The 22,500-nt window shown below is 44.3% G+C and overlaps 77 non-coding genes across 77 annotated transcripts; 62 read left to right on the top strand and 15 right to left on the bottom strand.

The window, feature by feature from the left end:
- The first annotated feature begins 72 nt into the window (after positions 1 to 72).
- Trnak-uuu (transfer RNA lysine (anticodon UUU)) lies at positions 73 to 145 on the top strand. Its single transcript has one exon. It is a non-coding gene; the product is annotated as a tRNA-Lys (tRNA).
- An 83-nt stretch (positions 146 to 228) lies between these two features.
- Trnar-acg (transfer RNA arginine (anticodon ACG)) lies at positions 229 to 301 on the top strand. The gene has a single exon. It is a non-coding gene; the product is annotated as a tRNA-Arg (tRNA).
- A 168-nt stretch (positions 302 to 469) lies between these two features.
- Positions 470 to 551, top strand: Trnat-ugu (transfer RNA threonine (anticodon UGU)). The gene has a single exon. It is a non-coding gene; the product is annotated as a tRNA-Thr (tRNA).
- A 493-nt stretch (positions 552 to 1,044) lies between these two features.
- On the bottom strand, positions 1,045 to 1,126 carry Trnas-aga (transfer RNA serine (anticodon AGA)). The gene has a single exon. It is a non-coding gene; the product is annotated as a tRNA-Ser (tRNA).
- A 144-nt stretch (positions 1,127 to 1,270) lies between these two features.
- On the top strand, positions 1,271 to 1,343 carry Trnak-cuu (transfer RNA lysine (anticodon CUU)). Its single transcript has one exon. It is a non-coding gene; the product is annotated as a tRNA-Lys (tRNA).
- Positions 1,344 to 1,543: 200 nt separating this feature from the next.
- Trnak-uuu (transfer RNA lysine (anticodon UUU)) lies at positions 1,544 to 1,616 on the top strand. The gene has a single exon. It is a non-coding gene; the product is annotated as a tRNA-Lys (tRNA).
- Positions 1,617 to 1,699: 83 nt separating this feature from the next.
- On the top strand, positions 1,700 to 1,772 carry Trnar-acg (transfer RNA arginine (anticodon ACG)). Its single transcript has one exon. It is a non-coding gene; the product is annotated as a tRNA-Arg (tRNA).
- A 168-nt stretch (positions 1,773 to 1,940) lies between these two features.
- On the top strand, positions 1,941 to 2,022 carry Trnat-ugu (transfer RNA threonine (anticodon UGU)). Its single transcript has one exon. It is a non-coding gene; the product is annotated as a tRNA-Thr (tRNA).
- Positions 2,023 to 2,515: 493 nt separating this feature from the next.
- Trnas-aga (transfer RNA serine (anticodon AGA)) lies at positions 2,516 to 2,597 on the bottom strand. The gene has a single exon. It is a non-coding gene; the product is annotated as a tRNA-Ser (tRNA).
- Positions 2,598 to 2,741: 144 nt separating this feature from the next.
- On the top strand, positions 2,742 to 2,814 carry Trnak-cuu (transfer RNA lysine (anticodon CUU)). The gene has a single exon. It is a non-coding gene; the product is annotated as a tRNA-Lys (tRNA).
- A 200-nt stretch (positions 2,815 to 3,014) lies between these two features.
- On the top strand, positions 3,015 to 3,087 carry Trnak-uuu (transfer RNA lysine (anticodon UUU)). The gene has a single exon. It is a non-coding gene; the product is annotated as a tRNA-Lys (tRNA).
- Positions 3,088 to 3,170: 83 nt separating this feature from the next.
- Trnar-acg (transfer RNA arginine (anticodon ACG)) lies at positions 3,171 to 3,243 on the top strand. Its single transcript has one exon. It is a non-coding gene; the product is annotated as a tRNA-Arg (tRNA).
- A 170-nt stretch (positions 3,244 to 3,413) lies between these two features.
- Positions 3,414 to 3,495, top strand: Trnas-uga (transfer RNA serine (anticodon UGA)). The gene has a single exon. It is a non-coding gene; the product is annotated as a tRNA-Ser (tRNA).
- A 493-nt stretch (positions 3,496 to 3,988) lies between these two features.
- Trnas-aga (transfer RNA serine (anticodon AGA)) lies at positions 3,989 to 4,070 on the bottom strand. The gene has a single exon. It is a non-coding gene; the product is annotated as a tRNA-Ser (tRNA).
- A 144-nt stretch (positions 4,071 to 4,214) lies between these two features.
- On the top strand, positions 4,215 to 4,287 carry Trnak-cuu (transfer RNA lysine (anticodon CUU)). Its single transcript has one exon. It is a non-coding gene; the product is annotated as a tRNA-Lys (tRNA).
- A 200-nt stretch (positions 4,288 to 4,487) lies between these two features.
- Trnak-uuu (transfer RNA lysine (anticodon UUU)) lies at positions 4,488 to 4,560 on the top strand. Its single transcript has one exon. It is a non-coding gene; the product is annotated as a tRNA-Lys (tRNA).
- An 83-nt stretch (positions 4,561 to 4,643) lies between these two features.
- On the top strand, positions 4,644 to 4,716 carry Trnar-acg (transfer RNA arginine (anticodon ACG)). Its single transcript has one exon. It is a non-coding gene; the product is annotated as a tRNA-Arg (tRNA).
- Positions 4,717 to 4,886: 170 nt separating this feature from the next.
- Positions 4,887 to 4,968, top strand: Trnas-uga (transfer RNA serine (anticodon UGA)). The gene has a single exon. It is a non-coding gene; the product is annotated as a tRNA-Ser (tRNA).
- Positions 4,969 to 5,461: 493 nt separating this feature from the next.
- Trnas-aga (transfer RNA serine (anticodon AGA)) lies at positions 5,462 to 5,543 on the bottom strand. The gene has a single exon. It is a non-coding gene; the product is annotated as a tRNA-Ser (tRNA).
- A 144-nt stretch (positions 5,544 to 5,687) lies between these two features.
- Positions 5,688 to 5,760, top strand: Trnak-cuu (transfer RNA lysine (anticodon CUU)). The gene has a single exon. It is a non-coding gene; the product is annotated as a tRNA-Lys (tRNA).
- Positions 5,761 to 5,960: 200 nt separating this feature from the next.
- On the top strand, positions 5,961 to 6,033 carry Trnak-uuu (transfer RNA lysine (anticodon UUU)). The gene has a single exon. It is a non-coding gene; the product is annotated as a tRNA-Lys (tRNA).
- An 83-nt stretch (positions 6,034 to 6,116) lies between these two features.
- On the top strand, positions 6,117 to 6,189 carry Trnar-acg (transfer RNA arginine (anticodon ACG)). Its single transcript has one exon. It is a non-coding gene; the product is annotated as a tRNA-Arg (tRNA).
- A 170-nt stretch (positions 6,190 to 6,359) lies between these two features.
- Trnas-uga (transfer RNA serine (anticodon UGA)) lies at positions 6,360 to 6,441 on the top strand. Its single transcript has one exon. It is a non-coding gene; the product is annotated as a tRNA-Ser (tRNA).
- A 492-nt stretch (positions 6,442 to 6,933) lies between these two features.
- Positions 6,934 to 7,015, bottom strand: Trnas-aga (transfer RNA serine (anticodon AGA)). The gene has a single exon. It is a non-coding gene; the product is annotated as a tRNA-Ser (tRNA).
- A 144-nt stretch (positions 7,016 to 7,159) lies between these two features.
- On the top strand, positions 7,160 to 7,232 carry Trnak-cuu (transfer RNA lysine (anticodon CUU)). Its single transcript has one exon. It is a non-coding gene; the product is annotated as a tRNA-Lys (tRNA).
- Positions 7,233 to 7,432: 200 nt separating this feature from the next.
- Trnak-uuu (transfer RNA lysine (anticodon UUU)) lies at positions 7,433 to 7,505 on the top strand. The gene has a single exon. It is a non-coding gene; the product is annotated as a tRNA-Lys (tRNA).
- An 83-nt stretch (positions 7,506 to 7,588) lies between these two features.
- On the top strand, positions 7,589 to 7,661 carry Trnar-acg (transfer RNA arginine (anticodon ACG)). Its single transcript has one exon. It is a non-coding gene; the product is annotated as a tRNA-Arg (tRNA).
- A 170-nt stretch (positions 7,662 to 7,831) lies between these two features.
- Positions 7,832 to 7,913, top strand: Trnas-uga (transfer RNA serine (anticodon UGA)). The gene has a single exon. It is a non-coding gene; the product is annotated as a tRNA-Ser (tRNA).
- A 496-nt stretch (positions 7,914 to 8,409) lies between these two features.
- Positions 8,410 to 8,491, bottom strand: Trnas-aga (transfer RNA serine (anticodon AGA)). The gene has a single exon. It is a non-coding gene; the product is annotated as a tRNA-Ser (tRNA).
- Positions 8,492 to 8,635: 144 nt separating this feature from the next.
- Positions 8,636 to 8,708, top strand: Trnak-cuu (transfer RNA lysine (anticodon CUU)). Its single transcript has one exon. It is a non-coding gene; the product is annotated as a tRNA-Lys (tRNA).
- A 200-nt stretch (positions 8,709 to 8,908) lies between these two features.
- On the top strand, positions 8,909 to 8,981 carry Trnak-uuu (transfer RNA lysine (anticodon UUU)). The gene has a single exon. It is a non-coding gene; the product is annotated as a tRNA-Lys (tRNA).
- An 83-nt stretch (positions 8,982 to 9,064) lies between these two features.
- Trnar-acg (transfer RNA arginine (anticodon ACG)) lies at positions 9,065 to 9,137 on the top strand. Its single transcript has one exon. It is a non-coding gene; the product is annotated as a tRNA-Arg (tRNA).
- Positions 9,138 to 9,307: 170 nt separating this feature from the next.
- Positions 9,308 to 9,389, top strand: Trnas-uga (transfer RNA serine (anticodon UGA)). The gene has a single exon. It is a non-coding gene; the product is annotated as a tRNA-Ser (tRNA).
- A 494-nt stretch (positions 9,390 to 9,883) lies between these two features.
- On the bottom strand, positions 9,884 to 9,965 carry Trnas-aga (transfer RNA serine (anticodon AGA)). The gene has a single exon. It is a non-coding gene; the product is annotated as a tRNA-Ser (tRNA).
- Positions 9,966 to 10,109: 144 nt separating this feature from the next.
- Positions 10,110 to 10,182, top strand: Trnak-cuu (transfer RNA lysine (anticodon CUU)). The gene has a single exon. It is a non-coding gene; the product is annotated as a tRNA-Lys (tRNA).
- Positions 10,183 to 10,382: 200 nt separating this feature from the next.
- Trnak-uuu (transfer RNA lysine (anticodon UUU)) lies at positions 10,383 to 10,455 on the top strand. Its single transcript has one exon. It is a non-coding gene; the product is annotated as a tRNA-Lys (tRNA).
- Positions 10,456 to 10,538: 83 nt separating this feature from the next.
- Positions 10,539 to 10,611, top strand: Trnar-acg (transfer RNA arginine (anticodon ACG)). The gene has a single exon. It is a non-coding gene; the product is annotated as a tRNA-Arg (tRNA).
- Positions 10,612 to 10,781: 170 nt separating this feature from the next.
- Trnas-uga (transfer RNA serine (anticodon UGA)) lies at positions 10,782 to 10,863 on the top strand. Its single transcript has one exon. It is a non-coding gene; the product is annotated as a tRNA-Ser (tRNA).
- Positions 10,864 to 11,355: 492 nt separating this feature from the next.
- On the bottom strand, positions 11,356 to 11,437 carry Trnas-aga (transfer RNA serine (anticodon AGA)). The gene has a single exon. It is a non-coding gene; the product is annotated as a tRNA-Ser (tRNA).
- A 144-nt stretch (positions 11,438 to 11,581) lies between these two features.
- On the top strand, positions 11,582 to 11,654 carry Trnak-cuu (transfer RNA lysine (anticodon CUU)). Its single transcript has one exon. It is a non-coding gene; the product is annotated as a tRNA-Lys (tRNA).
- A 200-nt stretch (positions 11,655 to 11,854) lies between these two features.
- On the top strand, positions 11,855 to 11,927 carry Trnak-uuu (transfer RNA lysine (anticodon UUU)). The gene has a single exon. It is a non-coding gene; the product is annotated as a tRNA-Lys (tRNA).
- An 83-nt stretch (positions 11,928 to 12,010) lies between these two features.
- On the top strand, positions 12,011 to 12,083 carry Trnar-acg (transfer RNA arginine (anticodon ACG)). The gene has a single exon. It is a non-coding gene; the product is annotated as a tRNA-Arg (tRNA).
- Positions 12,084 to 12,253: 170 nt separating this feature from the next.
- Trnas-uga (transfer RNA serine (anticodon UGA)) lies at positions 12,254 to 12,335 on the top strand. Its single transcript has one exon. It is a non-coding gene; the product is annotated as a tRNA-Ser (tRNA).
- A 492-nt stretch (positions 12,336 to 12,827) lies between these two features.
- On the bottom strand, positions 12,828 to 12,909 carry Trnas-aga (transfer RNA serine (anticodon AGA)). Its single transcript has one exon. It is a non-coding gene; the product is annotated as a tRNA-Ser (tRNA).
- A 144-nt stretch (positions 12,910 to 13,053) lies between these two features.
- Positions 13,054 to 13,126, top strand: Trnak-cuu (transfer RNA lysine (anticodon CUU)). Its single transcript has one exon. It is a non-coding gene; the product is annotated as a tRNA-Lys (tRNA).
- A 200-nt stretch (positions 13,127 to 13,326) lies between these two features.
- Trnak-uuu (transfer RNA lysine (anticodon UUU)) lies at positions 13,327 to 13,399 on the top strand. The gene has a single exon. It is a non-coding gene; the product is annotated as a tRNA-Lys (tRNA).
- An 83-nt stretch (positions 13,400 to 13,482) lies between these two features.
- Positions 13,483 to 13,555, top strand: Trnar-acg (transfer RNA arginine (anticodon ACG)). Its single transcript has one exon. It is a non-coding gene; the product is annotated as a tRNA-Arg (tRNA).
- A 170-nt stretch (positions 13,556 to 13,725) lies between these two features.
- On the top strand, positions 13,726 to 13,807 carry Trnas-uga (transfer RNA serine (anticodon UGA)). The gene has a single exon. It is a non-coding gene; the product is annotated as a tRNA-Ser (tRNA).
- A 492-nt stretch (positions 13,808 to 14,299) lies between these two features.
- Trnas-aga (transfer RNA serine (anticodon AGA)) lies at positions 14,300 to 14,381 on the bottom strand. The gene has a single exon. It is a non-coding gene; the product is annotated as a tRNA-Ser (tRNA).
- Positions 14,382 to 14,525: 144 nt separating this feature from the next.
- On the top strand, positions 14,526 to 14,598 carry Trnak-cuu (transfer RNA lysine (anticodon CUU)). Its single transcript has one exon. It is a non-coding gene; the product is annotated as a tRNA-Lys (tRNA).
- A 200-nt stretch (positions 14,599 to 14,798) lies between these two features.
- Positions 14,799 to 14,871, top strand: Trnak-uuu (transfer RNA lysine (anticodon UUU)). The gene has a single exon. It is a non-coding gene; the product is annotated as a tRNA-Lys (tRNA).
- An 83-nt stretch (positions 14,872 to 14,954) lies between these two features.
- Trnar-acg (transfer RNA arginine (anticodon ACG)) lies at positions 14,955 to 15,027 on the top strand. Its single transcript has one exon. It is a non-coding gene; the product is annotated as a tRNA-Arg (tRNA).
- Positions 15,028 to 15,197: 170 nt separating this feature from the next.
- On the top strand, positions 15,198 to 15,279 carry Trnas-uga (transfer RNA serine (anticodon UGA)). Its single transcript has one exon. It is a non-coding gene; the product is annotated as a tRNA-Ser (tRNA).
- Positions 15,280 to 15,772: 493 nt separating this feature from the next.
- On the bottom strand, positions 15,773 to 15,854 carry Trnas-aga (transfer RNA serine (anticodon AGA)). Its single transcript has one exon. It is a non-coding gene; the product is annotated as a tRNA-Ser (tRNA).
- A 144-nt stretch (positions 15,855 to 15,998) lies between these two features.
- On the top strand, positions 15,999 to 16,071 carry Trnak-cuu (transfer RNA lysine (anticodon CUU)). Its single transcript has one exon. It is a non-coding gene; the product is annotated as a tRNA-Lys (tRNA).
- Positions 16,072 to 16,271: 200 nt separating this feature from the next.
- Trnak-uuu (transfer RNA lysine (anticodon UUU)) lies at positions 16,272 to 16,344 on the top strand. The gene has a single exon. It is a non-coding gene; the product is annotated as a tRNA-Lys (tRNA).
- An 83-nt stretch (positions 16,345 to 16,427) lies between these two features.
- Trnar-acg (transfer RNA arginine (anticodon ACG)) lies at positions 16,428 to 16,500 on the top strand. The gene has a single exon. It is a non-coding gene; the product is annotated as a tRNA-Arg (tRNA).
- A 170-nt stretch (positions 16,501 to 16,670) lies between these two features.
- On the top strand, positions 16,671 to 16,752 carry Trnas-uga (transfer RNA serine (anticodon UGA)). The gene has a single exon. It is a non-coding gene; the product is annotated as a tRNA-Ser (tRNA).
- Positions 16,753 to 17,246: 494 nt separating this feature from the next.
- Positions 17,247 to 17,328, bottom strand: Trnas-aga (transfer RNA serine (anticodon AGA)). The gene has a single exon. It is a non-coding gene; the product is annotated as a tRNA-Ser (tRNA).
- A 144-nt stretch (positions 17,329 to 17,472) lies between these two features.
- On the top strand, positions 17,473 to 17,545 carry Trnak-cuu (transfer RNA lysine (anticodon CUU)). Its single transcript has one exon. It is a non-coding gene; the product is annotated as a tRNA-Lys (tRNA).
- Positions 17,546 to 17,745: 200 nt separating this feature from the next.
- Trnak-uuu (transfer RNA lysine (anticodon UUU)) lies at positions 17,746 to 17,818 on the top strand. Its single transcript has one exon. It is a non-coding gene; the product is annotated as a tRNA-Lys (tRNA).
- Positions 17,819 to 17,901: 83 nt separating this feature from the next.
- Trnar-acg (transfer RNA arginine (anticodon ACG)) lies at positions 17,902 to 17,974 on the top strand. Its single transcript has one exon. It is a non-coding gene; the product is annotated as a tRNA-Arg (tRNA).
- A 170-nt stretch (positions 17,975 to 18,144) lies between these two features.
- On the top strand, positions 18,145 to 18,226 carry Trnas-uga (transfer RNA serine (anticodon UGA)). The gene has a single exon. It is a non-coding gene; the product is annotated as a tRNA-Ser (tRNA).
- A 494-nt stretch (positions 18,227 to 18,720) lies between these two features.
- Trnas-aga (transfer RNA serine (anticodon AGA)) lies at positions 18,721 to 18,802 on the bottom strand. Its single transcript has one exon. It is a non-coding gene; the product is annotated as a tRNA-Ser (tRNA).
- A 144-nt stretch (positions 18,803 to 18,946) lies between these two features.
- Positions 18,947 to 19,019, top strand: Trnak-cuu (transfer RNA lysine (anticodon CUU)). The gene has a single exon. It is a non-coding gene; the product is annotated as a tRNA-Lys (tRNA).
- Positions 19,020 to 19,219: 200 nt separating this feature from the next.
- Trnak-uuu (transfer RNA lysine (anticodon UUU)) lies at positions 19,220 to 19,292 on the top strand. Its single transcript has one exon. It is a non-coding gene; the product is annotated as a tRNA-Lys (tRNA).
- Positions 19,293 to 19,375: 83 nt separating this feature from the next.
- On the top strand, positions 19,376 to 19,448 carry Trnar-acg (transfer RNA arginine (anticodon ACG)). Its single transcript has one exon. It is a non-coding gene; the product is annotated as a tRNA-Arg (tRNA).
- Positions 19,449 to 19,618: 170 nt separating this feature from the next.
- On the top strand, positions 19,619 to 19,700 carry Trnas-uga (transfer RNA serine (anticodon UGA)). The gene has a single exon. It is a non-coding gene; the product is annotated as a tRNA-Ser (tRNA).
- Positions 19,701 to 20,193: 493 nt separating this feature from the next.
- Trnas-aga (transfer RNA serine (anticodon AGA)) lies at positions 20,194 to 20,275 on the bottom strand. The gene has a single exon. It is a non-coding gene; the product is annotated as a tRNA-Ser (tRNA).
- Positions 20,276 to 20,419: 144 nt separating this feature from the next.
- On the top strand, positions 20,420 to 20,492 carry Trnak-cuu (transfer RNA lysine (anticodon CUU)). Its single transcript has one exon. It is a non-coding gene; the product is annotated as a tRNA-Lys (tRNA).
- Positions 20,493 to 20,692: 200 nt separating this feature from the next.
- Trnak-uuu (transfer RNA lysine (anticodon UUU)) lies at positions 20,693 to 20,765 on the top strand. The gene has a single exon. It is a non-coding gene; the product is annotated as a tRNA-Lys (tRNA).
- Positions 20,766 to 20,848: 83 nt separating this feature from the next.
- Positions 20,849 to 20,921, top strand: Trnar-acg (transfer RNA arginine (anticodon ACG)). Its single transcript has one exon. It is a non-coding gene; the product is annotated as a tRNA-Arg (tRNA).
- A 170-nt stretch (positions 20,922 to 21,091) lies between these two features.
- Positions 21,092 to 21,173, top strand: Trnas-uga (transfer RNA serine (anticodon UGA)). Its single transcript has one exon. It is a non-coding gene; the product is annotated as a tRNA-Ser (tRNA).
- Positions 21,174 to 21,666: 493 nt separating this feature from the next.
- Positions 21,667 to 21,748, bottom strand: Trnas-aga (transfer RNA serine (anticodon AGA)). The gene has a single exon. It is a non-coding gene; the product is annotated as a tRNA-Ser (tRNA).
- Positions 21,749 to 21,892: 144 nt separating this feature from the next.
- Trnak-cuu (transfer RNA lysine (anticodon CUU)) lies at positions 21,893 to 21,965 on the top strand. The gene has a single exon. It is a non-coding gene; the product is annotated as a tRNA-Lys (tRNA).
- Positions 21,966 to 22,165: 200 nt separating this feature from the next.
- Trnak-uuu (transfer RNA lysine (anticodon UUU)) lies at positions 22,166 to 22,238 on the top strand. The gene has a single exon. It is a non-coding gene; the product is annotated as a tRNA-Lys (tRNA).
- Positions 22,239 to 22,321: 83 nt separating this feature from the next.
- On the top strand, positions 22,322 to 22,394 carry Trnar-acg (transfer RNA arginine (anticodon ACG)). Its single transcript has one exon. It is a non-coding gene; the product is annotated as a tRNA-Arg (tRNA).
- Positions 22,395 to 22,500: the final 106 nt, after the last annotated feature.

Consider the following 22,500-nt stretch of genomic DNA (forward strand, 5'->3'; position numbering starts at 1 on the left):
TCATGCTGTGCGATGTTTAAGACGAAGCATAAGGGAAGGAAAACTGGAAGTTTCACAGAGTAGAGCGTACGAGCCCGGATAGCTCAGTCGGTAGAGCGTTAGGCTTTTAACCTAACGGTCCAGGGTTCGAGTCCCTGTTCGGGCGGGAGCAGAATCTTTTTGAACATGTGACGTCGACAGTAAGGAATGGAAAGAAACTGCAAAGCATTACGAATGGCGCGGAACGTCGGGCCCGTGGCGCAACGGACAACGCGCCTGACTACGGATCAGGAGATTCCAGGTTCGAATCCTGGCGGGCTCGCAACTACGCCAATGTTTTTAATTTTTTTATTTTGTTTGCAGAGACACTCGTTCACAGGATCGAAAGGAAAATTTGCCGAAATTTTTAATCTATTCTTTCGAACGCGTTGGTGAGAGTTTTAGATACTTTTCGGTAATACCTACAAACGCAAATCTTTGCTCCGAACGGGTAGTCGTGGCCGAGTGGTTAAGGCGATAGACTTGTAATCCATTGGGTTATTCCCGCGCAGGTTCGAATCCTGCCGACTACGATGAATTCTTCGCAAAAAAGTTTTTGGTGGTAGGATTTTGTTGCAGCTCTCTTTTAAGTCTACGTAGACTTACTTCTACATGGGTGATTAATTGTTGAATTGCAACATTTCCGGAATTCTCAAATTCGAACGGAACTCAAAATTTAGTGAATGTCGAATACCAATTCGGTGCAATTGGGATGGAAACGAAGGCATATATCGTTTTTTTTTCAAGTATATCGCGAATTTCCGGACTTCGCGAAATTTCTGGACTAGAAATCTTGGCCTCTCTTTTCGAAAAAAATAACAAGACTTGTTTTGGAATTATATGGCGAGCATGGGATTGAAGTTGTCGTCCTCTTCATCTGATGACCCTCAGAAAAACGACATCTTACACAAAACAAGCGTAGTGTAGCATAAAATGCGGACGTAAATGTAACTAAAACTTCCATTCGAGATATGAAAAAACGCGATTTCAGAACGAAGTAAAAAGCTGATACCTTTGGTGCAAGTACGTAGTCAGTAGGATTCGAACCTACGCGGGAAGATCCCAATGGATTTCTAGTCTATCGCCTTAACCACTCGGCCATGACTACACCAGTCAGTTTCAGGAATTCCACGTGTAGTGTATTGCATTCCAGATATATATAAAAAAGCGACCGATCGACTTTAGCGAGAAAATGCGATATTATAACGGATATAGTTTTTGACACGTTAACTGCAATCCGAGACCGTTGGCAGCCCGGCTAGCTCAGTCGGTAGAGCATGAGACTCTTAATCTCAGGGTCGTGGGTTCGAGCCCCACGTTGGGCGACATTTTTTACAGGAGCGAGTCGGCGTTTGAACGAAGATTTGTCTTAAAATGTTCCCGTTGCGACTTGTTGCCAAAGAGACACGAGAGACGTGGGAGGGCAAATCGTGTTTACTTTGATTACGTTACCTCATGCTGTGCGATGTTTAAGACGAAGCATAAGGGAAGGAAAACTGGAAGTTTCACAGAGTAGAGCGTACGAGCCCGGATAGCTCAGTCGGTAGAGCGTTAGGCTTTTAACCTAACGGTCCAGGGTTCGAGTCCCTGTTCGGGCGGGAGCAGAATCTTTTTGAACATGTGACGTCGACAGTAAGGAATGGAAAGAAACTGCAAAGCATTACGAATGGCGCGGAACGTCGGGCCCGTGGCGCAACGGACAACGCGCCTGACTACGGATCAGGAGATTCCAGGTTCGAATCCTGGCGGGCTCGCAACTACGCCAATGTTTTTAATTTTTTTATTTTGTTTGCAGAGACACTCGTTCACAGGATCGAAAGGAAAATTTGCCGAAATTTTTAATCTATTCTTTCGAACGCGTTGGTGAGAGTTTTAGATACTTTTCGGTAATACCTACAAACGCAAATCTTTGCTCCGAACGGGTAGTCGTGGCCGAGTGGTTAAGGCGATAGACTTGTAATCCATTGGGTTATTCCCGCGCAGGTTCGAATCCTGCCGACTACGATGAATTCTTCGCAAAAAAGTTTTTGGTGGTAGGATTTTGTTGCAGCTCTCTTTTAAGTCTACGTAGACTTACTTCTACATGGGTGATTAATTGTTGAATTGCAACTTTTCCGGAATTCTCAAATTCGAACGGAACTCAAAATTTAGTGAATGTCGAATACCAATTCGGTGCAATTGGGATGGAAACGAAGGCATATATCGTTTTTTTTTCAAGTATATCGCGAATTTCCGGACTTCGCGAAATTTCTGGACTAGAAATCTTGGCCTCTCTTTTCGAAAAAAATAACAAGACTTGTCTTGGAATTATATGGCGAGCATGGGATTGAAGTTGTCGTCCTCTTCATCTGATGACCCTCCGAAAAACGACGTCTTACACAAAACAAGCGTAGTGTAGCATAAAATGCGGACGTAAATGTAACTAAAACTTCCATTCGAGATATGAAAAAACGCGATTTCAGAACGAAGTAAAAAGCTGATACCTTTGGTGCAAGTACGTAGTCAGTAGGATTCGAACCTACGCGGGAAGATCCCAATGGATTTCTAGTCCATCGCCTTAACCACTCGGCCATGACTACACCAGTCAGTTTCAAGAATTCCACGTGTAGTGTATTGCATTCCAGATATATATAAAAAAGCGACCGATCGACTTTAGCGAGAAAATGCGATATTATAACGGATATAGTTTTTGACACGTTAACTGCAATCCGAGATCGTTGGCAGCCCGGCTAGCTCAGTCGGTAGAGCATGAGACTCTTAATCTTAGGGTCGTGGGTTCGAGCCCCACGTTGGGCGACATTTTTTACAGGAGCGAGTCGGCGTTTGAACGAAGATTTGTCTTAAAATGTTCCCGTTGCGACTTGTTGCCAAAGAGACACGAGAGACGTGGGAGGGCAAAACGTGTTTACTTTGATTACGTAACCTCATGCTGTGCGATGTTTAAGACGAAGCATAAGGGAAGGAAAACTGGAAGTTTCACAGAGTAGAGCTTACGAGCCCGGATAGCTCAGTCGGTCGAGCGTTAGGCTTTTAACCTAACGGTCCAGGGTTCGAGTCCCTGTTCGGGCGGGAGCAGAATCTTTTTGAACATGTGACGTCGACAGTAAGGAATGGAAAGAAACTGCAAAGCATTACGAATGACGCGGAACGTCGGGCCCGTGGCGCAACGGACAACGCGCCTGACTACGGATCAGGAGATTCCAGGTTCGAATCCTGGCGGGCTCGCAACTACGCCAATGTTTTTAATTTTTTTATTTTGTTTGCAGAGACACTCGTTCACCGGATCGAAAGGAAAATTTGCCGAAATTTTTAATCTATTCTTTCGAACGCGTTGGTGAGAGAGTTTTAGATACTTTTCGGTAATACCTACAAAGGCAAATCTTTGCTCCGAACGGGTAGTCGTGGCCGAGTGGTTAAGGCGATGGACTTGAAATCCATTGGGTTATTCCCGCGCAGGTTCGAATCCTGCCGACTACGATGAATTCTTCGCAAAAAAGTTTTTGGCGGTAGGATTTTGTTGCAGCTCTCTTTTAAGTCTACGTAGACTTACTTCTACATGGGTGATTAATTGTTGAATTGCAACATTTCCGGAATTCTCAAATTCGAACGGAACTCAAAATTTAGTGAATGTCGAATACCAATTCGGTGCAATTGGGATGGAAACGAAGGCATATATCGTTTTTTTTTCAAGTATATCGCGAATTTCCGGACTTCGCGAAATTTCTGGACTAGAAATCTTGGCCTCTCTTTTCGAAAAAAATAACAAGACTTGTCTTGGAATTATATGGCGAGCATGGGATTGAAGTTGTCGTCCTCTTCATCTGATGACCCTCCGAAAAATGACGTCTTACACAAAACAAGCGTAGTGTAGCATAAAATGCGGACGTAAATGTAACTAAAACTTCCATTCGAGATATGAAAAAACGCGATTTCAGAACGAAGTAAAAAGCTGATACCTTTGGTGCAAGTACGTAGTCAGTAGGATTCGAACCTACGCGGGAAGATCCCAATGGATTTCTAGTCCATCGCCTTAACCACTCGGCCATGACTACACCAGTCAGTTTCAGGAATTCCACGTGTAGTGTATTGCATTCCAGATATATATAAAAAAGCGACCGATCGACTTTAGCGAGAAAATGCGATATTATAACGGATATAGTTTTTGACACGTTAACTGCAATCCGAGATCGTTGGCAGCCCGGCTAGCTCAGTCGGTAGAGCATGAGACTCTTAATCGTAGGGTCGTGGGTTCGAGCCCCACGTTGGGCGACATTTTTTACAGGAGCGAGTCGGCGTTTGAACGAAGATTTGTCTTAAAATGTTCCCGTTGCGACTTGTTGCCAAAGAGACACGAGAGACGTGGGAGGGCAAATCGTGTTTACTTTGATTACGTTACCTCATGCTGTGCGATGTTTAAGACGAAGCATAAGGGAAGGAAAACTGGAAGTTTCACAGAGTAGAGCGTACGAGCCCGGATAGCTCAGTCGGTCGAGCGTTAGGCTTTTAACCTAACGGTCCAGGGTTCAAGTCCCTGTTCGGGCGGGAGCAGAATCTTTTTGAACATGTGACGTCGACAGTAAGGAATGGAAAGAAACTGCAAAGCATTACGAATGACGCGGAACGTCGGGCCCGTGGCGCAACGGACAACGCGCCTGACTACGGATCAGGAGATTCCAGGTTCGAATCCTGGCGGGCTCGCAACTACGCCAATGTTTTTAATTTTTTTATTTTGTTTGCAGAGACACTCGTTCACCGGATCGAAAGGAAAATTTGCCGAAATTTTTAATCTATTCTTTCGAACGCGTTGGTGAGAGAGTTTTAGATACTTTTCGGTAATACCTACAAAGGCAAATCTTTGCTCCGAACGGGTAGTCGTGGCCGAGTGGTTAAGGCGATGGACTTGAAATCCATTGGGTTATTCCCGCGCAGGTTCGAATCCTGCCGACTACGATGAATTCTTCGCAAAAAAGTTTTTGGCGGTAGGATTTTGTTGCAGCTCTCTTTTAAGTCTACGTAGACTTACTTCTACATGGGTGATTAATTGTTGAATTGCAACATTTCCGGAATTCACAAATTCGAACGGAACTCAAAATTTAGTGAATGTCGAATACCAATTCGGTGCAATTGGGATGGAAACGAAGGCATATATCGTTTTTTTTTCAAGTATATCGCGAATTTCCGGACTTCGCGAAATTTCTGGACTAGAAATCTTGGTCTCTCTTTTCGAAAAAAATAACAAGACTTGTCTTGGAATTATATGGCGAGCATGGGATTGAAGTTGTCGTCCTCTTCATCTGATGACCCTCCGAAAAACGACGTCTTACACAAAACAAGCGTAGTGTAGCATAAAATGCGGACGTAAATGTAACTAAAACTTCCATTCGAGATATGAAAAAACGCGATTTCAGAACGAAGTAAAAAGCTGATACCGTTGGTGCAAGTACGTAGTCAGTAGGATTCGAACCTACGCGGGAAGATCCCAATGGATTTCTAGTCCATCGCCTTACCCACTCGGCCATGACTACACCAGTCAGTTTCAGGAATTCCATGTGTAGTGTATTGCATTCCAGATATATATAAAAAAGCGACTGATCGACTTTAGCGAGAAAATGCGATATTATAACGGATATAGTTTTTGACACGTTAACTGCAATCCGAGATCGTTGGCAGCCCGGCTAGCTCAGTCGGTAGAGCATGAGACTCTTAATCTTAGGGTCGTGGGTTCGAGCTCCACGTTGGGCGACATTTTTTACAGGAGCGAGTCGGCGTTTGAACGAAGATTTGTCTTAAAATGTTCCCGTTGCGACTTGTTGCCAAAGAGACACGAGAGACGTGGGAGGGCAAATCGTGTTTACTTTGATTACGTTACCTCATGCTGTGCGATGTTTAAGACGAAGCATAAGGGAAGGAAAACTGGAAGTTTCACAGAGTAGAGCGTACGAGCCCGGATAGCTCAGTCGGTAGAGCGTTAGGCTTTTAACCTAACGGTCCAGGGTTCGAGTCCCTGTTCGGGCGGGAGCAGAATCTTTTTGAACATGTGACGTCGACAGTAAGGAATGGAAAGAAACTGCAAAGCATTACGAATGACACAGAACGTCGGGCCCGTGGCGCAACGGACAACGCGCCTGACTACGGATTAGGAGATTCCAGGTTCGAATCCTGGCGGGCTCGCAACTACGCCAATGTTTTTAATTTTTTTATTTTGTTTGCAGAGACACTCGTTCACCGGATCGAAAGGAAAATTTGCCGAAATTTTTAATCTATTCTTTCGAACGCGTTGGTGAGAGAGTTTTAGATACTTTTCGGTAATACCTACAAAGGCAAATCTTTGCTCCGAACGGGTAGTCGTGGCCGAGTGGTTAAGGCGATGGACTTGAAATCCATTGGGTTATTCCCGCGCAGGTTCGAATCCTGCCGACTACGATGAATTCTTCGCAAAAAAGTTTTTGGTGGTAGGATTTTGTTGCAGCTCTCTTTTAAGTCTACGTAGACTTACTTCTACATGGGTGATTAATTGTTGAATTGCAACATTTCCGGAATTCACAAATTCGAACGGAACTCAAAATTTAGTGAATGTCGAATACCAATTCGGTGCAATTGGGATGGAAACGAAGGCATATATCGTTTTTTTTCAAGTATATCGCGAATTTCCGGACTTCGCGAAATTTCTGGACTAGAAATCTTGGCCTCTCTTTTCGAAAAAAATAACAAGACTTGTCTTGGAATTATATGGCGAGCATGGGATTGAAGTTGTCGTCCTCTTCATCTGATGACCCTCCGAAAAACGACGTCTTACACAAAACAAGCGTAGTGTAGCATAAAATGCGGACGTAAATGTAACTAAAACTTCCATTCGAGATATGAAAAAACGCGATTTCAGAACGAAGTAAAAAGCTGATACCGTTGGTGCAAGTACGTAGTCAGTAGGATTCGAACCTACGCGGGAAGATCCCAATGGATTTCTAGTCCATCGCCTTAACCACTCGGCCATGACTACACCAGTCAGTTTCAGGAATTCCACGTGTAGTGTATTGCATTCCAGATATATATAAAAAAGCGACCGATCGACTTTAGCGAGAAAATGCGATATTATAACGGATATAGTTTTTGACACGTTAACTGCAATCCGAGATCGTTGGCAGCCCGGCTAGCTCAGTCGGTAGAGCATGAGACTCTTAATCTTAGGGTCGTGGGTTCGAGCCCCACGTTGGGCGACATTTTTTACAGGAGCGAGTCGGCGTTTGAACGAAGATTTGTCTTAAAATGTTCCCGTTGCGACTTGTTGCCAAAGAGACACGAGAGACGTGGGAGGGCAAATCGTGTTTACTTTGATTACGTTACCTCATGCTGTGCGATGTTTAAGACGAAGCATAAGGGAAGGAAAACTGGAAGTTTCACAGAGTAGAGCGTACGAGCCCGGATAGCTCAGTCGGTCGAGCGTTAGGCTTTTAACCTAACGGTCCAGGGTTCGAGTCCCTGTTCGGGCGGGAGCAGAATCTTTTTGAACATGTGACGTCGACAGTAAGGAATGGAAAGAAACTGCAAAGCATTACGAATGACGCGGAACGTCGGGCCCGTGGCGCAACGGACAACGCGCCTGACTACGGATCAGGAGATTCCAGGTTCGAATCCTGGCGGGCTCGCAACTACGCCAATGTTTTTAATTTTTTTATTTTGTTTGCAGAGACACTCGTTCACCGGATCGAAAGGAAAATTTGCCGAAATTTTTAATCTATTCTTTCGAACGCGTTGGTGAGAGAGTTTTAGATACTTTTCGGTAATACCTACAAAGGCAAATCTTTGCTCCGAACGGGTAGTCGTGGCCGAGTGGTTAAGGCGATGGACTTGAAATCCATTGGGTTATTCCCGCGCAGGTTCGAATCCTGCCGACTACGATGAATTCTTCGCAAAAAAGTTTTTGGCGGTAGGATTTTGTTGCAGCTCTCTTTTAAGTCTACGTAGACTTACTTCTACATGGGTGATTAATTGCTGAATTGCAACATTTCCGGAATTCTCAAATTCGAACGGAACTCAAAATTTAGTGAATGTCGAATACCAATTCGGTGCAATTGGGATGGAAACGAAGGCATATATCATTTTTTTTTTTTCAAATATATCGCGAATTTCCGGACTTCGCGAAATTTCTGGACTAGAAATCTTGGCCTCTCTTTTCGAAAAAAATAACAAGACTTGTCTTGGAATTATATGGCGAGCATGGGATTGAAGTTGTCGTCCTCTTCATCTGATGACCCTCCGAAAAACGACGTCTTACACAAAACAAGCGTAGTGTAGCATAAAATGCGGACGTAAATGTAACTAAAACTTCCATTCGAGATATGAAAAAACGCGATTTCAGAACGAAGTAAAAAGCTGATACCTTTGGTGCAAGTACGTAGTCAGTAGGATTCGACCCTACGTGGGAAGATCCCAATGGATTTCTAGTCCATCGCCTTAACCACTCGGCCATGACTACACCAGTCAGTTTCAGGAATTCCACGTGTAGTGTATTGCATTCCAGATATATATAAAAAAGCGACCGATCGACTTTAGCGAGAAAATGCGATATTATAACGGATATAGTTTTTGACACGTTAACTGCAATCCGAGATCGTTGGCAGCCCGGCTAGCTCAGTCGGTAGAGCATGAGACTCTTAATCTTAGGGTCGTGGGTTCGAGCCCCACGTTGGGCGACATTTTTTACAGGAGCGAGTCGGCGCTTGAACGAAGATTTGTCTTAAAATGTTCCCGTTGCGATTTGTTGCCAAAGAGACACGAGAGACGTGGGAGGGCAAATCGTGTTTACTTTGATTACGTTACCTCATGCTGTGCGATGTTTAAGACGAAGCATAAGGGAAGGAAAACTGGAAGTTTCACAGAGTAGAGCGTACGAGCCCGGATAGCTCAGTCGGTCGAGCGTTAGGCTTTTAACCTAACGGTCCAGGGTTCGAGTCCCTGTTCGGGCGGGAGCAGAATCTTTTTGAACATGTGACGTCGACAGTAAGGAATGGAAAGAAACTGCAAAGCATTACGAATGACGCGGAACGTCGGGCCCGTGGCGCAACGGACAACGCGCCTGACTACGGATCAGGAGATTCCAGGTTCGAATCCTGGCGGGCTCGCAACTACGCCAATGTTTTTAATTTTTTTATTTTGTTTGCAGAGACACTCGTTCACCGGATCGAAAGGAAAATTTGCCGAAATTTTTAATCTATTCTTTCGAACGCGTTGGTGAGAGAGTTTTAGATACTTTTCGGTAATACCTACAAAGGCAATTCTTTGCTCCGAACGGGTAGTCCTGGCCGAGTGGTTAAGGCGATGGACTTGAAATCCATTGGGTTATTCCCGCGCAGGTTCGAATCCTGCCGACTACGATGAATTCTTCGCAAAAAAGTTTTTGGCGGTAGGATTTTGTTGCAGCTCTCTTTTAAGTCTACGTAGACTTACTTCTACATGGGTGATTAATTGTTGAATTGCAACATTTCCGGAATTCTCAAATTCGAACGGAACTCAAAATTTAGTGAATGTCGAATACCAATTCGGTGCAATTGGGATGGAAACGAAGGCATATATCGTTTTTTTTTTCAAATATATCGCGAATTTCCGGACTTCGCGAAATTTCTGGACTAGAAATCTTGGCCTCTCTTTTCGAAAAAAATAACAAGACTTGTCTTGGAATTATATGGCGAGCATGGGATTGAAGTTGTCGTCCTCTTCATCTGATGACCCTCCGAAAAACGACGTCTTACACAAAACAAGCGTAGTGTAGCATAAAATGCGGACGTAAATGTAACTAAAACTTCCATTCGAGATATGAAAAAACGCGATTTCAGAACGAAGTAAAAAGCTGATACCGTTGGTGCAAGTACGTAGTCAGTAGGATTCGAACCTACGCGGGAAGATCCCAATGGATTTCTAGTCCATCGCCTTAACCACTCGGCCATGACTACACCAGTCAGTTTCAGGAATTCCACGTGTAGTGTATTGCATTCCAGATATATATAAAAAAGCGACCGATCGACTTTAGCGAGAAAATGCGATATTATAACGGATATAGTTTTTGACACGTTAACTGCAATCCGAGATCGTTGGCAGCCCGGCTAGCTCAGTCGGTAGAGCATGAGACTCTTAATCTTAGGGTCGTGGGTTCGAGCCCCACGTTGGGCGACATTTTTTACAGGAGCGAGTCGGCGTTTGAACGAAGATTTGTCTTAAAATGTTCCCGTTGCGACTTGTTGCCAAAGAGACACGAGAGACGTGGGAGGGCAAATCGTGTTTACTTTGATTACGTTACCTCATGCTGTGCGATGTTTAAGACGAAGCATAAGGGAAGGAAAACTGGAAGTTTCACAGAGTAGAGCGTACGAGCCCGGATAGCTCAGTCGGTCGAGCGTTAGGCTTTTAACCTAACGGTCCAGGGTTCGAGTCCCTGTTCGGGCGGGAGCAGAATCTTTTTGAACATGTGACGTCGACAGTAAGGAATGGAAAGAAACTGCAAAGCATTACGAATGACGCGGAACGTCGGGCCCGTGGCGCAACGGACAACGCGCCTGACTACGGATCAGGAGATTCCAGGTTCGAATCCTGGCGGGCTCGCAACTACGCCAATGTTTTTAATTTTTTTATTTTGTTTGCAGAGACACTCGTTCACCGGATCGAAAGGAAAATTTGCCGAAATTTTTAATCTATTCTTTCGAACGCGTTGGTGAGAGAGTTTTAGATACTTTTCGGTAATACCTACAAAGGCAAATCTTTGCTCCGAACGGGTAGTCCTGGCCGAGTGGTTAAGGCGATGGACTTGAAATCCATTGGGTTATTCCCGCGCAGGTTCGAATCCTGCCGACTACGATGAATTCTTCGCAAAATAGTTTTTGGCGGTAGGATTTTGTTGCAGCTCTCTTTTAAGTCTACGTAGACTTACTTCTACATGGGTGATTAATTGTTGAATTGCAACATTTCCGGAATTCTCAAATTCGAACGGAACTCAAAATTTAGTGAATGTCGAATACCAATTCGGTGCAATTGGGATGGAAACGAAGGCATATATCGTTTTTTTTCAAGTATATCGCGAATTTCCGGACTTCGCGAAATTTCTGGACTAGAAATCTTGGCCTCTCTTTTCGAAAAAAATAACAAGACTTGTCTTGGAATTATATGGCGAGCATGGGATTGAAGTTGTCGTTCTCTTCATCTGATGACCCTCCGAAAAACGACGTCTTACACAAAACAAGCGTAGTGTAGCATAAAATGCGGACGTAAATGTAACTAAAACTTCCATTCGAGATATGAAAAAACGCGATTTCAGAACGAAGTAAAAAGCTGATACCTTTGGTGCAAGTACGTAGTCAGTAGGATTCGAACCTACGCGGGAAGATCCCAATGGATTTCTAGTCCATCGCCTTAACCACTCGGCCATGACTACACCAGTCAGTTTCAGGAATTCCACGTGTAGTGTATTGCATTCCAGATATATATAAAAAAGCGACCGATCGACTTTAGCGAGAAAATGCGATATTATAACGGATATAGTTTTTGACACGTTAACTGCAATCCGAGATCGTTGGCAGCCCGGCTAGCTCAGTCGGTAGAGCATGAGACTCTTAATCTTAGGGTCGTGGGTTCGAGCCCCACGTTGGGCGACATTTTTTACAGGAGCGAGTCGGCGTTTGAACGAAGATTTGTCTTAAAATGTTCCCGTTGCGACTTGTTGCCAAAGAGACACGAGAGACGTGGGAGGGCAAATCGTGTTTACTTTGATTACGTTACCTCATGCTGTGCGATGTTTAAGACGAAGCATAAGGGAAGGAAAACTGGAAGTTTCACAGAGTAGAGCGTACGAGCCCGGATAGCTCAGTCGGTAGAGCGTTAGGCTTTTAACCTAACGGTCCAGGGTTCGAGTCCCTGTTCGGGCGGGAGCAGAATCTTTTAGAACATGTGACGTCGACAGTAAGGAATGGAAAGAAACTGCAAAGCATTACGAATGACGCGGAACGTCGGGCCCGTGGCGCAACGGACAACGCGCCTGACTACGGATCAGGAGATTCCAGGTTCGAATCCTGGCGGGCTCGCAACTACGCCAATGTTTTTAATTTTTTTATTTTGTTTGCAGAGACACTCGTTCACCGGATCGAAAGGAAAATTTGCCGAAATTTTTAATCTATTCTTTCGAACGCGTTGGTGAGAGAGTTTTAGATACTTTTCGGTAATACCTACAAAGGCAAATCTTTGCTCCGAACGGGTAGTCCTGGCCGAGTGGTTAAGGCGATGGACTTGAAATCCATTGGGTTATTCCCGCGCAGGTTCGAATCCTGCCGACTACGATGAATTCTTCGCAAAATAGTTTTTGGCGGTAGGATTTTGTTGCAGCTCTCTTTTAAGTCTACGTAGACTTACTTCTACATGGGTGATTAATTGTTGAATTGCAACATTTCAGGAATTCTCAAATTCGAACGGAAATCAAAATTTAGTGAATGTCGAATACCAATTCGGTGCAATTGGGATGGAAACGAAGGCATATATCGTTTTTTTTCAAGTATATCGCGAATTTCCGGACTTCGCGAAATTTCTGGACTAGAAATCTTGGCCTCTCTTTTCGAAAAAAATAACAAGACTTGTCTTGGAATTATATGGCGAGCATGGGATTGAAGTTGTCGTTCTCTTCATCTGATGACCCTCCGAAAAACGACGTCTTACACAAAACAAGCGTAGTGTAGCATAAAATGCGGACGTAAATGTAACTAAAACTTCCATTCGAGATATGAAAAAACGCGATTTCAGAACGAAGTAAAAAGCTGATACCTTTGGTGCAAGTACGTAGTCAGTAGGATTCGAACCTACGCGGGAAGATCCCAATGGATTTCTAGTCCATCGCCTTAACCACTCGGCCATGACTACACCAGTCAGTTTCAGGAATTCCACGTGTAGTGTATTGCATTCCAGATATATATAAAAAAGCGACCGATCGACTTTAGCGAGAAAATGCGATATTATAACGGATATAGTTTTTGACACGTTAACTGCAATCCGAGATCGTTGGCAGCCCGGCTAGCTCAGTCGGTAGAGCATGAGACTCTTAATCTTAGGGTCGTGGGTTCGAGCCCCACGTTGGGCGACATTTTTTACAGGAGCGAGTCGGCGTTTGAACGAAGATTTGTCTTAAAATGTTCCCGTTGCGACTTGTTGCCAAAGAGACACGAGAGACGTGGGAGGGCAAATCGTGTTTACTTTGATTACGTTACCTCATGCTGTGCGATGTTTAAGACGAAGCATAAGGGAAGGAAAACTGGAAGTTTCACAGAGTAGAGCGTACGAGCCCGGATAGCTCAGTCGGTAGAGCGTTAGGCTTTTAACCTAACGGTCCAGGGTTCGAGTCCCTGTTCGGGCGGGAGCAGAATCTTTTAGAACATGTGACGTCGACAGTAAGGAATGGAAAGAAACTGCAAAGCATTACGAATGACGCGGAACGTCGGGCCCGTGGCGCAACGGACAACGCGCCTGACTACGGATCAGGAGATTCCAGGTTCGAATCCTGGCGGGCTCGCAACTACGCCAATGTTTTTAATTTTTTTATTTTGTTTGCAGAGACACTCGTTCACCGGATCGAAAGGAAAATTTGCCGAAATTTTTAATCTATTCTTTCGAACGCGTTGGTGAGAGAGTTTTAGATACTTTTCGGTAATACCTACAAAGGCAAATCTTTGCTCCGAACGGGTAGTCCTGGCCGAGTGGTTAAGGCGATGGACTTGAAATCCATTGGGTTATTCCCGCGCAGGTTCGAATCCTGCCGACTACGATGAATTCTTCGCAAAATAGTTTTTGGCGGTAGGATTTTGTTGCAGCTCTCTTTTAAGTCTACGTAGACTTACTTCTACATGGGTGATTAATTGTTGAATTGCAACATTTCAGGAATTCTCAAATTCGAACGGAAATCAAAATTTAGTGAATGTCGAATACCAATTCGGTGCAATTGGGATGGAAACGAAGGCATATATCGTTTTTTTTCAAGTATATCGCGAATTTCCGGACTTCGCGAAATTTCTGGACTAGAAATCTTGGCCTCTCTTTTCGAAAAAAATAACAAGACTTGTCTTGGAATTATATGGCGAGCATGGGATTGAAGTTGTCGTTCTCTTCATCTGATGACCCTCCGAAAAACGACGTCTTACACAAAACAAGCGTAGTGTAGCATAAAATGCGGACGTAAATGTAACTAAAACTTCCATTCGAGATATGAAAAAACGCGATTTCAGAACGAAGTAAAAAGCTGATACCTTTGGTGCAAGTACGTAGTCAGTAGGATTCGAACCTACGCGGGAAGATCCCAATGGATTTCTAGTCCATCGCCTTAACCACTCGGCCATGACTACACCAGTCAGTTTCAGGAATTCCACGTGTAGTGTATTGCATTCCAGATATATATAAAAAAGCGACCGATCGACTTTAGCGAGAAAATGCGATATTATAACGGATATAGTTTTTGACACGTTAACTGCAATCCGAGATCGTTGGCAGCCCGGCTAGCTCAGTCGGTAGAGCATGAGACTCTTAATCTTAGGGTCGTGGGTTCGAGCCCCACGTTGGGCGACATTTTTTACAGGAGCGAGTCGGCGTTTGAACGAAGATTTGTCTTAAAATGTTCCCGTTGCGACTTGTTGCCAAAGAGACACGAGAGACGTGGGAGGGCAAATCGTGTTTACTTTGATTACGTTACCTCATGCTGTGCGATGTTTAAGACGAAGCATAAGGGAAGGAAAACTGGAAGTTTCACAGAGTAGAGCGTACGAGCCCGGATAGCTCAGTCGGTAGAGCGTTAGGCTTTTAACCTAACGGTCCAGGGTTCGAGTCCCTGTTCGGGCGGGAGCAGAATCTTTTAGAACATGTGACGTCGACAGTAAGGAATGGAAAGAAACTGCAAAGCATTACGAATGACGCGGAACGTCGGGCCCGTGGCGCAACGGACAACGCGCCTGACTACGGATCAGGAGATTCCAGGTTCGAATCCTGGCGGGCTCGCAACTACGCCAATGTTTTTAATTTTTTTATTTTGTTTGCAGAGACACTCGTTCACCGGATCGAAAGGAAAATTTGCCGAAATTTTTAATCTATTCTTTCGAACGCGTTGGTGAGAGAGTTTTAGATACTTTTCGGTAATACCTACAAAGGCAAATCTTTGCTCCGAACGGGTAGTCGTGGCCGAGTGGTTAAGGCGATGGACTTGAAATCCATTGGGTTATTCCCGCGCAGGTTCGAATCCTGCCGACTACGATGAATTCTTCGCAAAAAAGTTTTTGGCGGTAGGATTTTGTTGCAGCTCTCTTTTAAGTCTACGTAGACTTACTTCTACATGGGTGATTAATTGTTGAATTGCAACATTTCCGGAATTCTCAAATTCGAACGGAACTCAAAATTTAGTGAATGTCGAATACCAATTCGGTGCAATTGGGATGGAAACGAAGGCATATATCGTTTTTTTTTCAAATATATCGCGAATTTCCGGACTTCGCGAAATTTCTGGACTAGAAATCTTGGCCTCTCTTTTCGAAAAAAATAACAAGACTTGTCTTGGAATTATATGGCGAGCATGGGATTGAAGTGTTCGTCCTCTTCATCTGATGACCCTCCGAAAAACGACGTCTTACACAAAACAAGCGTAGTGTAGCATAAAATGCGGACGTAAATGTAACTAAAACTTCCATTCGAGATATGAAAAACCGCGATTTCAGAACGAAGTAAAAAGCTGATACCGTTGGTGCAAGTACGTAGTCAGTAGGATTCGAACCTACGCGGGAAGATCCCAATGGATTTCTAGTCCATCGCCTTAACCACTCGGCCATGACTACACCAGTCAGTTTCAGGAATTCCACGTGTAGTGTATTGCATTCCAGATATATATAAAAAAGCGACCGATCGACTTTAGCGAGAAAATGCGATATTATAACGGATATAGTTTTTGACACGTTAACTGCAATCCGAGATCGTTGGCAGCCCGGCTACCTCAGTCGGTAGAGCATGAGACTCTTAATCTTAGGGTCGTGGGTTCGAGCCCCACGTTGGGCGACATTTTTAACAGGAGCGAGTCGGCGTTTGAACGAAGATTTGTCTTAAAATGTTCCCGTTGCGACTTGTTGCCAAAGAGACACGAGAGACGTGGGAGGGCAAATCGTGTTTACTTTGATTACGTTACCTCATGCTGTGCGATGTTTAAGACGAAGCATAAGGGAAGGAAAACTGGAAGTTTCACAGAGTAGAGCGTACGAGCCCGGATAGCTCAGTCGGTAGAGCGTTAGGCTTTTAACCTAACGGTCCAGGGTTCGAGTCCCTGTTCGGGCGGGAGCAGAATCTTTTTGAACAAGTGACGTCGACAGTAAGGAATGGAAAGAAACTGCAAAGCATTACGAATGACGCGGAACGTCGGGCCCGTGGCGCAACGGACAACGCGCCTGACTACGGATCAGGAGATTCCAGGTTCGAATCCTGGCGGGCTCGCAACTACGCCAATGTTTTTAATTTTTTTATTTTGTTTGCAGAGACACTCGTTCACCGGATCGAAAGGAAAATTTGCCGAAATTTTTAATCTATTCTTTCGAACGCATTGGTGAGAGAGTTTTAGATACTTTTCGGTAATACCTACAAAGGCAAATCTTTGCTCCGAACGGGTAGTCCTGGCCGAGTGGTTAAGGCGATGGACTTGAAATCCATTGGGTTATTCCCGCGCAGGTTCGAATCCTGCCGACTACGATGAATTCTTCGCAAAAAAGTTTTTGGCGGTAGGATTTTGTTGCAGCTCTCTTTTAAGTCTACGTAGACTTACTTCTACATGGGTGATTAATTGTTGAATTGCAACATTTCCGGAATTCTCAAATTCGAACGGAACTCAAAATTTAGTGAATGTCGAATACCAATTCGGTGCAATTGGGATGGAAACGAAGGCATATATCGTTTTTTTTTTCAAATATATCGCGAATTTCCGGACTTCGCGAAATTTCTGGACTAGAAATCTTGGCCTCTCTTTTCGAAAAAAATAACAAGACTTGTCTTGGAATTATATGGCGAGCATGGGATTGAAGTTGTCGTTCTCTTCATCTGATGACCCTCCGAAAAACGACGTCTTACACAAAACAAGCGTAGTGTAGCATAAAATGCGGACGTAAATGTAACTAAAACTTCCATTCGAGATATGAAAAAACGCAATTTCAGAACGAAGTAAAAAGCTGATACCTTTGGTGTAAGTACGTAGTCAGTAGGATTCGAACCTACGCGGGAAGATCCAAATGGATTTCTTGTCCATCGCCTTAACCACTCGGCCATGACTACACCAGTCAGTTTCAGGAATTCCACGTGTAGTGTATTGCATTCCAGATATATATAAAAAAGCGACCGATCGACTTTAGCGAGAAAATGCGATATTATAACGGATATAGTTTTTGACACGTTAACTGCAATCCGAGATCGTTGGCAGCCCGGCTACCTCAGTCGGTAGAGCATGAGACTCTTAATCTCAGGGTCGTGGGTTCGAGCCCCACGTTGGGCGAAATTTTTTACAGGAGCGAGTCGGCGTTTGAACGAAGATTTGTCTTAAAATGTTCCCGTTGCGACTTGTTGCCAAAGAGACACGAGAGACGTGGGAGGGCAAATCGTGTTTACTTTGATTACGTTACATCATGCTGTGCGATGTTTAAGACGAAGCATAAGGGAAGGAAAACTGGAAGTTTCACAGAGTAGAGCGTACGAGCCCGGATAGCTCAGTCGGTAGAGCGTTAGGCTTTTAACCTAACGGTCCAGGGTTCGAGTCCCTGTTCGGGCGGGAGCAGAATCTTTTTGAACATGTGACGTCGACAGTAAGGAATGGAAAGAAACTGCAAAGCATTACGAATGACACAGAAAGTCGGGCCCGTGGCGCAACGGACAACGCGCCTGACTACGGATCAGGAGATTCCAGGTTCGAATCCTGGCGGGCTCGCAACTACGCCAATGTTTTTAATTTTTTTATTTTGTTTGCAGAGACACTCGTTCACCGGATCGAAAGGAAAATGTGCCGAAATTTTTAATCTATTCTTTCGAACGCGTTGGTGAGAGAGTTTTAGATACTTTTCGGTAATACCTACAAAGGCAAATCTTTGCTCCGAACGGGTAGTCGTGGCCGAGTGGTTAAGGCGATGGACTTGAAATCCATTGGGTTATTCCCGCGCAGGTTCGAATCCTGCCGACTACGATGAATTCTTCGCAAAAAAGTTTTTGGCGGTAGGATTTTGTTGCAGCTCTCTTTTAAGTCTACGTAGACTTACTTCTACATGGGTGATTAATTGTTGAATTGCAACATTTCCGGAATTCTCAAATTCGAACGGAACTCAAAATTTAGTGAATGTCGAATACCAATTCGGTGCAATTGGGATGGAAACGAAGGCATATATCGTTTTTTTTTTCAAATATATCGCGAATTTCCGGACTTCGCGAAATTTCTGGACTAGAAATCTTGGCCTCTCTTTTCGAAAAAAATAACAAGACTTGTCTTGGAATTATATGGCGAGCATGGGATTGAAGTTGTCGTTCTCTTCATCTGATGACCCTCCGAAAAACGACGTCTTACACAAAACAAGCGTAGTGTAGCATAAAATGCGGACGTAAATGTAACTAAAACTTCCATTCGAGATATGAAAAAACGCAATTTCAGAACGAAGTAAAAAGCTGATACCTTTGGTGCAAGTACGTAGTCAGTAGGATTCGAACCTACGCGGGAAGATCCCAATGGATTTCTAGTCCATCGCCTTAACCACTCGGCCATGACTACACCAGTCAGTTTCAGGAATTCCACGTGTAGTGTATTGCATTCCAGATATATATAAAAAAGCGACCGATCGACTTTAGCGAGAAAATGCGATATTATAACGGATATAGTTTTTGACACGTTAACTGCAATCCGAGATCGTTGGCAGCCCGGCTAGCTCAGTCGGTAGAGCATGAGACTCTTAATCTCAGGGTCGTGGGTTCGAGCCCCACGTTGGGCGAAATTTTTTACAGGAGCGAGTCGGCGTTTGAACGAAGATTTGTCTTAAAATGTTCCCGTTGCGACTTGTTGCCAAATAGACACGAGAGACGTGGGAGGGCAAATCGTGTTTACTTTGATTACGTTACCTCATGCTGTGCGATGTTTAAGACGAAGCATAAGGGAAGGAAAACTGGAAGTTTAACAGAGTAGAGCGTACGAGCCCGGATAGCTCAGTCGGTAGAGCGTTAGGCTTTTAACCTAACGGTCCAGGGTTCGAGTCCCTCTTCGGGCGGGAGCAGAATCTTTTTGAACATGTGACGTCGACAGTAAGGAATGGAAAGAAACTGCAAAGCATTAGGAATGACACAGAACGTCGGGCCCGTGGCGCAACGGACAACGCGCCTGACTACGGATCAGGAGATTCCAGGTTCGAATCCTGGCGGGCTCGCAACTACGCCAATGTTTTTAATTTTTTTATTTTGTTTGCAGAGACATTCGTTCACCGGATAGAAAGGAAAATGTGCCGAAATTTTTAATCTATTCTTTCGAAAGCGTTGGTGAGAGAGTTTTAGATACTTTTCGGTAATACCTACAAAGGCAAATCTTTGCTCCGAACGGGTAGTCGTGGCCGAGTGGTTAAGGCGATGGACTTGAAATCCATTGGGTTATTCCCGCGCAGGTTCGAATCCTGCCGACTACGATGAATTCTTCGCAAAAAAGTTTTTGGCGGTAGGATTTTGTTGCAGCTCTCTTTTAAGTCTACGTAGACTTACTTCTACATGGGTGATTAATTGTTGAATTGCAACATTTCCGGAATTCTCAAATTCGAACGGAACTCAAAATTTAGTGAATGTCGAATACCAATTCGGTTCAATTGGGATGGAAACGAAGGCATATATCGTTTTTTTTTCAAGTATATCGCGAATTTCCGGACTTCGCGAAATTTCTGGACTAGAAATCTTGGCCTCTCTTTTCGAAAAAAATAACAAGACTTGTCTTGGAATTATATGGCGAGCATGGGATTGAAGTTGTCGTTCTCTTCATCTGATGACCCTCCGAAAAACGACGTCTTACAACAAACAAGCGTAGTGTAGCATAAAATGCGGACGTAAATGTAACTAAAACTTCCATTCGAGATATGAAAAAACGCAATTTCAGAACGAAGTAAAAAGCTGATACCTTTGGTGCAAGTACGTAGTCAGTAGGATTCGAACCTACGCGGGAAGAACCCAATGGATTTCTAGTCCATCGCCTTAACCACTCGGCCATGACTACACCAGTCAGTTTCAGGAATTCCACGTGTAGTGTATTGCATTCCAGATATATATAAAAAAGCGACCGATCGACTTTAGCGAGAAAATGCGATATTATAACGGATATAGTTTTTGACACGTTAACTGCAATCCGAGATCGTTGGCAGCCCGGCTAGCTCAGTCGGTAGAGCATGAGACTCTTAATCTCAGGGTCGTGGGTTCGAGCCCCACGTTGGGCGAAATTTTTTACAGGAGCGAGTCGGCGTTTGAACGAAGATTTGTCTTAAAATGTTCCCGTTGCGACTTGTTGCCAAAGAGACACGAGAGACGTGGGAGGGCAAATCGTGTTTACTTTGATTACGTTACCTCATGCTGTGCGATGTTTAAGACGAAGCATAAGGGAAGGAAAACTGGAAGTTTCACAGAGTAGAGCGTACGAGCCCGGATAGCTCAGTCGGTCGAGCGTTAGGCTTTTAACCTAACGGTCCAGGGTTCGAGTCCCTGTTCGGGCGGGAGCAGAATCTTTTTGAACATGTGACGTCGACAGTAAGGAATGGAAAGAAACTGCAAAGCATTAGGAATGACACAGAACGTCGGGCCCGTGGCGCAACGGACAACGCGCCTGACTACGGATCAGGAGATTCCAGGTTCGAATCCTGGCGGGCTCGCAACTACGCCAATGTTTTTAATTTTTTTATTTTGTTTGCAGAGACACTCGTTCACCGGATTGAAAGGAAAATGTGCCGAAATTTTTAATCTATTCTTTCGAAAGCGTTGGTGAGAGAGTTTTATATACTTTTCGGTAATACCTACAAAGGCAAATCTTTGCTCCGAACGGGTAGTCGTGGCCGAGTGGTTAAGGCGATGGACTTGAAATCCATTGGGTTATTCCCGCGCAGGTTCGAATCCTGCCGACTACGATGAATTCTTCGCAAAAAAGTTTTTGGCGGTAGGATTTTGTTGCAGCTCTCTTTTAAGTCTACGTAGACTTACTTCTACATGGGTGATTAATTGTTGAATTGCAACATTTCCGGAATTCTCAAATTCGAACGGAACTCAAAATTTAGTGAATGTCGAATACCAATTCGGTTCAATTGGGATGGAAACGAAGGCATATATCGTTTTTTTTTCAAGTATATCGCGAATTTCCGGACTTCGCGAAATTTCTGGACTAGAAATCTTGGCCTCTCTTTTCGAAAAAAATAACAAGACTTGTCTTGGAATTATATGGCGAGCATGGGATTGAAGTTGTCGTTCTCTTCATCTGATGACCCTCCGAAAAACGACGTCTTACAACAATCAAGCGTAGTGTAGCATAAAATGCGGACGGAAATGTAACTAAAACTTCCATTCGAGATATGAAAAAACGCAATTTCAGAACGAAGTAAAAAGCTGATACCTTTGGTGCAAGTACGTAGTCAGTAGGATTCGAACCTACGCGGGAAGAACCCAATGGATTTCTAGTCCATCGCCTTAACCACTCGGCCATGACTACACCAGTCAGTTTCAGGAATTCCACGTGTAGTGTATTGCATTCCAGATATATATAAAAAAGCGACCGATCGACTTTAGCGAGAAAATGCGATATTATAACGGATATAGTTTTTGACACGTTAACTGCAATCCGAGATCGTTGGCAGCCCGGCTAGCTCAGTCGGTAGAGCATGAGACTCTTAATCTCAGGGTCGTGGGTTCGAGCCCCACGTTGGGCGAAATTTTTTACAGGAGCGAGTCGGCGTTTGAACGAAGATTTGTCTTAAAATGTTCCCGTTGCGACTTGTTGCCAAAGAGACACGAGAGACGTGGGAGGGCAAATCGTGTTTACTTTGATTACGTTACCTCATGCTGTGCGATGTTTAAGACGAAGCATAAGGGAAGGAAAACTGGAAGTTTCACAGAGTAGAGCGTACGAGCCCGGATAGCTCAGTCGGTAGAGCGTTAGGCTTTTAACCTAACGGTCCAGGGTTCGAGTCCCTGTTCGGGCGGGAGCAGAATCTTTTAGAACATGTGACGTCGACAGTAAGGAATGGATAGAAACTGCAAAGCATTACGAATGACGCGGAACGTCGGGCCCGTGGCGCAACGGACAACGCGCCTGACTACGGATCAGGAGATTCCAGGTTCGAATCCTGGCGGGCTCGCAACTACGCAAATGTTTTTAATTTTTTTATTTTGTTTGCAGAGACACTCGTTCACCGGATCGAAAGGAAAATGTGCCGAAATTTTTAATCTATTCTTTCGAACGCG

The sequence above is a fragment of the Argiope bruennichi genome, chromosome 9 (assembly GCF_947563725.1).
Source record: "Argiope bruennichi chromosome 9, qqArgBrue1.1, whole genome shotgun sequence".
In the NCBI taxonomy this organism is placed as follows: domain Eukaryota; kingdom Metazoa; phylum Arthropoda; class Arachnida; order Araneae; family Araneidae; genus Argiope; species Argiope bruennichi.